Below are 7758 nucleotides of genomic sequence, written 5' to 3'. Positions count from 1 at the left end.
CAAGTTCCGTAGGACCAAATTGAGAAGCAAATCTCCAAGGTCATGCAACGTGTCAGTGCATGAAATTACAACATAAAGTTAATAACACATAAAAATAAAATGTTTATGAACCCGAGAAAAGTCAAGCCATAAGTTTAAGTAAATGCAGTCAACAAGACCACAAGAATCAGCTTAATTTTTCAAAGAACTCCTCGACATAGTAGAAGAAGTGACCCATGAGGAAACTCTTCAGTTTCGATTTGAAGGTGCGTGGAATACTGTTAAGATTTTTGAATTCTAGTGGTAGCTTACTGAAAATGGATGCAACAGTATACTGCACACTTTTCTGCACAAGACTTAATGAAGTTCGATCCAAATGCAGGTTTGATTTCTGGCGAGTGTTAAGTGAGTGAAAGCTGCTTATTCTTGGGAATAAACTAATATTGTTAACAATAAATGGCAGTAAGGAATATACATATTGAGAGGCCAATGTCAGAATACCCAGACTCGTGAACAGGGGTCAACAAGAGGTTCGTGAACTTATACCACTTATTGCCCGAACCGCCCGTTTCTGAGCCAAAAATATCTTTTTAGAATGGGAAGAGTTCCCCTCAAAATGTAATACCATACGACACATACGACATAAGCGAATTAAAATAAGCAAATTAGACGAATTTTCGTGTCAAGCGATCACTCAATTCAGATACTGTTCGAATAGTAAAAATGGCAGCATTAAGTCTTCGAACAAGATCCTGAACGTGGGCTTTCCACGACAGTTTACTATCTATTTGAACACCTAGAAATTTGAATTGTTCAGTTTCACTAAGCATATGCCCATTATGTGAAACTATAATGTCAGGTTTTGTTGACTGTATGTTAGAAATTGAAAAAACTGAGTCTTACTGTGATTTAGCGTTAGTTTCTTTTCTACAAGCCATGAACTTACGTCATTAACTGCACTATATGAAACCGAGCCGATGTTGTACACAACATCCTTTAATACCAAGCTAGTGTCATCAGCAAGAAGAATTTTAGAGTTACCTGTAATACTAGAAGGCGTATCACCTATATAAATAAGGAGGAACAGGACTGGCCCCAACACTGATACCTGGGGGTACCCCCCCCCCTTCTTGACCGTACCCCACTCACACACTCAGACCCTACATCACAGCCATTCTCACCACTGTGAATAGTGACCTTCTGCTGTCTCTAGCTAAAGTAAGAAGTGAATCAATTTTGAGCTACTCCCCGTATTCCGTAATGGTCCAACTTCTGGAGCAATATTTTGTGATCAACACATTCAAACGCCTTAGTTAAATCAAAAAATATGCCTAGCGTTCGAAACCTTTTGCTTAACCTATCTAGTACCCTACAGAGAGAAGAGAATATAGAATTTTCAATTGTTAAACGACTTCTAAGGCCGAACTGTACATTTGATAGCAAATCGTGTGATATAAAATGATCAATTATCCTTACATTTACAGCCTTTTCCATAACTTCATCAAACATTGATGGCATAGAAATGGGTCTAAAATTGTCTACATTATTCCTTTCTCCCTTTTTATAAAGCGGCTACTGAGAATTTTAATCGTTCAGAAAACTGACAATTCCTAAAGGAAAAATTACAAATATGGTTAATACAGGGCTGACATGTGCAGCACAGTACTTTAATATTCTGCTAGGCACTCCATCATATCCATGAGAGTCCTTAGTCTTCAGTGAATTAATTATTGACTCAGTCTCTCCCTTGTCTGTATCACTGAGGAGTATTTCAGACATCAATCTCGGTAAGGCACTTGTCAAGAGAGTTATATGGTTCCCTGCAGGAACTAAATTTTTGTTTAATTCAGAAGCAATGCTCAGAAAATTATTGGTTCAAATGGCTCTGAGCACTGTGGGGCTCAACTTCTAAGGTCATCAGTCCCCTAGAACTTAGAACTACTTAAACCTAACCAACCTAAGGACAGCACACACATCCATGCCGGAGGCAGGATTCGAACCTGCGACCGTAGCGGTCGCGCGGTTCCAGACTGTAGCGCCTATAACCGCTCGAGAAAATGATTGTTAAATACTGTACGTATATCTGATTTATCAGTAATAGAGGTATTTTTACTACGAACTGACTTTAAATCGTCGACCTTGTGCTGCTTACCAGACACTCCCTTCACAACTGACCACATGGTTTTAATTTTATCATGTGAATTAATTTTTCTATTTGCATGCCACATACTCTTTGCCTTCCTCATAACATTTTTAAGAACCTTACAGTATTGTTTGTAATGGGCTACTGTAGCTTGATTGTGACTAATTCTAAAATTTTGTTATAATTCCCACTTTGTTCTACACGATATCCTTATCCCACTAGTCAGCCACCCGGCCTGCCCTTTACTGATAGTACCCCGTTTAGAACGTTCTAATGGAAAGCAACTCTCAAAGAGCATGAGCAATGTGTGAAGAAAAGTATTATATTTGTCATCTGTGTTATCGGCACTTTAAACATCCTTCCACTCTTGTTCGCTGACGAGGTTTAAAAACCTCTCTGTTGATGTTGGATTAACGTCTCTACATAGTCTGTAATTATATGTGACTTTTCTTTGAGTACAAAAGCCTTGTAGTGTTAAAATTTGTGCATCATGGTCTGAAGGCCATTCACTCTTTTACTAACTGAATGCCCATCTAGTAATGAAGAATTAACAAAAATATTGTCTATGGCTGTCCTACTGTTCCCCTGCGCCCTAGTTGGAAAGAACATAGTCTGCATCAGATCATATGAATTTAGGAGATCTACCAACATCTTTTTTTCTTGCACCATCATATACGAAATTTATTTTGAAGTCACCACATATAAATAATTTCTGATACTTCCTGTAAAGTGAATCAAGAAACCTCTCTAGCTTGAGCAGAAATACCCTGAAGTCAGAGTTCAAATGGTATAAAGTGAATCAAGAAACCTCTCTAGCTTGAGCAGAAATGCCCTGAAGTCAGAGTTCAAATGGTTCAAATGGCTCTAAGCACTATGGGACTTAACATCTGAGGTCATCAGTCCCCTAGACTCAGAACTACTTAAACGTAACTAACCTAAGGACATCACACACATACATGCCCGAGGAAGGATTCGAACCTGCGACCTCAGCAGTAGCGCAGTTCCGGACTGAAGCGGCTAGAACCGCTCGGCTACAGCAGCCGGCTGAAGTCAGAATTAGGGGACCTATAAATAACAACAATTAGAAGTTTATTTTCACTAAATTCAACTGCCCCTGCACAACATTCAAATATCTGTTCAGTGCAGTGCCGCTAATACTGTTTTTTACGTACATAGCCACTCCTCCACCACGCAAGGAACTCCTTGAAAAAAAGTCAGCTATTCTGTATCCAGGTAAAGGAAGCTTCTGAATTGTCAAATTATTTAAGTGGTGCTCCGATATACCAATAATTTGAGAGTCAACATCTACAAGCAGTTCACTAACGTTATCTCTAATACCTCTTATATTTTGATGAAATATGCTAATTCCTTCTCTACCTGGAAACATGACGTCCTCTGAAGGTGAGCTCTTAGTTTCAGGGACTTCCTTTAAGCAGATATACCTATCAGCTGACTTCAATCTAAACCGGATGCAGCTCTAACACCAACTACTACTGCTTGTCCTTACTGGTAGTTGGGAGCTCCAACGTCAGGCGCGTAATGGGGCCCCTTAGGGATATGGCAGCAAGAGAGGGGAAGAAAACCAATGTGCACTCCGTGTGCATACCGGGGGGAGTCATTCCAGATGTGGAAAGGGTCCTGCCGGATGCCATGAAGGGTACAGGGTGCACCCATCTGCAGGTGGTCGCTCATGTCGGCACCAATGATGTGTGTCGCTATGGATCGTAGGAAATCCTCTCTGGCTTCCGGCGGCTATCTGATTTAGTGAAGACTGCCAGTCTCGCTAGCGGGATGAAAGCAGAGCACACCATCTGCAGCATTGTCGACAGGACTGACTGCGGACCTTTGGTACAGAGCCGAGTGGAGGGTCTGAATCAGAGACTGAGACGGTTCTGCGACCGTATGGGCTGCAGATTCCTCGACTTGCGCCATAGGGTGGTGGGGTTTCGGGTTCCGCTGGATAGGTCAGGAGTCCACTACACGCAGCAAGCGGCTACACGGGTAGCAGGGGTTGTGTGGCGTGGACTGGGCGGTTTTTTTTAGGTTAGATGGCCTCGGGCAAGTACAGAAAGGGCAACAGCCTCAAAGGGTGTGGGGCAAAGTCACGACATTCGGGGACCAAGCAGCAATCGGCTTTGTAATTGTAAACTGTCGAAGCTGCATTGGTAAAGTACCGAAACTTCAAGCGCTGATAGAAAGCACCGAAGCTGAAATCGTTATAGGTACAGAAAGCTGGCTGAAGCCAGAGATAAATTCTGCCGAAATTTTTACAAAGGCACAGGCGGTGTTTAGAAAGGATAGATTGCATGCGACCGGTGGTGGCGTGTTTGTCGCTGTTAGTAGTAGTTTATCCTGTAGTGAAGTAGAAGTGGATAGTTCCTGTGAATTATTATGGGTGGAGGTTACAGTCATCAACAGAGCTAGGATAATAATTGGCCCCATTTACCGACCTCCCGACTCAGCAGCATTAGTGGCAGAACAACTGAGAGAAAATTTGGAATACATTTCACATAAATTTTCTCAGCATGTTATAGACTTAGGTGGAGATTTCAATTTATCAGATATAGACTGGGACACTCAGATGTTTAGGACGGGTGGTAGGGACAGAGCATCGAGTGACATTATACTGAGTGCACTATCCGAAAATTACCTCGAGCAATTAAACAGAGAACCGACTCGTGGAGATAACATCTTGGACCTACTGATAACAAACAGACCCGAACTTTAGTAAGTGCAGAACAGGGAATCAGTGATCATAAGGCCGTTGCAGCATCTCTGAATATGGAAGTTAATAGGAATATAAAAAAAGGGAAGAAGGTTTATCTGTTTAGCAAGAGTAATAGAAGGCAGATTTCAGACTACCTAACAGATCAAAACGAAAATTTCTGTTCCGACACTGACAATGTTGAGTGTTTATGGAAAAAGTTCAAGGCAATCGTAAAATGCGTTTTAGACAGGTACGTGCCGAGTAAAACTGTGAGGGACGGGAAAAACCCACTGTGGTTCAACAACAAAGTTAGGAAACTACTGAGAAAGCAAAGAGAGCTTCACTGCAAGTTTAAACGCAGCCAAAACCTCTCAGACAAACAGAAACTAAACGATGTCAAAGTTAGCGTAAGGAGGGCTATGCGTGAAGCGTTCAGTGAATTCGAAAGTAAAATTCTATGTACCGACTTGACAGAAAATCCTAGGAAGTTCCGGTCTTACCTTAAATCAGTAAGTGGCTCGAAACAGCATATCCAGACACTCCGGGATGATGATGGCATTGAAACAGAGGATGACACGCGTAAAGCTGAAATACTAAACACCTTTATCCAAAGCTGTTTCACAGAGGAAGATCGCACTGCAGTTCCTTCTCTAAATCCTCGCACAAACGAAAAAATGGCTGACATCGAAATAAGTGTCCAAGGAATAGAAAAGCAACTGGAATCACTCAACAGAGGAAAGTCCACTGGACCTGACGGGACACCAATTCGATTCTACACAGAGTACGCGGAAGAACTTGGCCCCCTTCTAACAGCCGTGTACCGCAAGTCTCTAGAGGAGCGGAAGGTTCCAAATGATTGGAAAAGAGCACATGTAGTCCCAGTCTTCAAGAAGGGTCGTCGAGCAGATGCGCAAAACTATAGACCTATATCTCTGACATCGATCTGTTGTAGAATTTTAGAACATGTTTTTTGCTCGAGTATCATGTCGTTTTTGGAAACCCAGAATCTACTCTGTAGGAATCAACATGGATTCCGGAAACAGCGATCGTGTGAGACCCAACTCGCTTTATTTGTTCATGAGACCCAGAAAATATTAGATACAGGCTCCCAGGTAGATGCTGTTTTCCTTGACTTCCGGAAGGCTTTCGATGCAGTTCCGCACTGTCGCCTGATAAACAAGGTAAGGGCCTACGGAATATCAGACCAGCTGTGTGGCTGGATTGAAGAATTTTCAGCAAACAGAACACAGCATGTTGTTATCAATGGAGAGACGTCTACAGACGTTAAAGTAACCTCTGGCGTGCCACAGGGGAGTGTTATGGGACCATTACTTTTCACAATATATATAAATGACGTAGCAGATAGTGTCGAAAGTTCCATGCGGCTTTTCGCGGATGATGCTGTAGTATACAGAGAAGTTGCAGCATTAGAAAATTGTAGCGAAATGCCGGAAGATCTGCAGCGGATAGGCGCTTGGTGCAGGGACCTTAACATAGACAAATGTAATGTATTGCGAATACATAGAAAGAAGGATCCTTTATTGTATGATTACATGATAGCGGAACAAACACTGGTAGCAGTTACTTCTGTAAAATATCTGGGAGTATGCGTGCGCAACGATTTGAAGTGGAATGGTCATATAAAATTAATTGTTGGTAAGGCGGGTACCAGGTTGAGATTCATTGGGAGAGTCCTTAGAAAATGTAGTCCATCAACAAAGTCGGTGGCTTACAAAACACTCGTTCGACCTATACTTGAGTATTGCTCATCAGTGTGGGATCCGTACCAGATCGGGTTGACGGAAGAGATAGAGAAGATCCAAAGAAGAGCGGCGCGTTTCGTCACAGGGTTATTTGGTAACCGTGATAGCGTTACGGAGATGTTTAGCAAACTGAAGTGGCAGTCTCTGCAAGAGAGGCGCTCTGCATCGCGGTGTAGCTTGCTCGCCAGGTTTCGAGAGGGTGCGTTTCTGGATGAGGTATCGAATATATTGCTTCCCCCTACTTATACCTCCCGAGGAGATCACGAATGTAAAATTAGAGAGATTCGAGCGCGCACGGAGGCTTTCAGACAATCGTTCTTCCCGCGAACCATACGCGACTGGAACAGAAAATTGAGGTAATGACACTGGCACGTAAAGTGCCCTCCGCCACACACCGTTGGGTGGCTTGCGGAGTATAAATGTAGATGTAGAATTTTTCCATGAGTGTTCCCACCTCCACTCATTACACTGTCACCCATATGCTTTACCAGCCGCCCATTCTCACACCTATTGAGGTGCTACCCCATGACTTTTACCACGTAATTCTATAAAGAAACGGTAAACGACATATTTTGGGAAAATTATTTTGTACATTAACGATATTCTCTATACTGCAAATGAATGAATATTATAATTTTATGCACACTAGAGAGAAAGTAAACAATCAAAAATTCGGTTTTTGTATTTTACTCATGTCATCACAATATGAAGTGTGTCGTCCTTAGAGTACAGTGGGTAAGCAAATTTGCCGGAAATAAAGGTTTTTTTTCTTTGCTGCTTCGACACAATACTCATGGTACCGTGTGCCGCATTTCTCGCATTGAATCCAGTCACAAAGTCGACTGGTACTTAGTTGAAAAAAGGACTCGCCACAAAATCCAGTCACATTCGCATTTACATTTGCTCGTTCAAGGCCGTCTTCCCCTCCAGGAAGCTTAGGATAAACAGGCAAACGTTTGCTGATCTTAAAGTTTTGTATTCTTTGATGAGTTGTCAGTATCACTATCCCCTGCCTCTTATTTCCACCTCGGCCCTTAGTCATCTGTTCACGCTGCTTGGGAGACGCCAATATGCTTCTTGCTGCATCCAACTCTTCTCTGTTTACATGTTCCATAGCTGGCTGCTGAATTTCGTCACTATAGTTTCCCCGTTTTGTTTCAGAAACG

Source organism: Schistocerca nitens, chromosome 3, assembly GCF_023898315.1.
Source record: "Schistocerca nitens isolate TAMUIC-IGC-003100 chromosome 3, iqSchNite1.1, whole genome shotgun sequence".
Classification (NCBI taxonomy): domain Eukaryota; kingdom Metazoa; phylum Arthropoda; class Insecta; order Orthoptera; family Acrididae; genus Schistocerca; species Schistocerca nitens.
Note: the sequence above shows the minus strand (reverse complement) of the source record.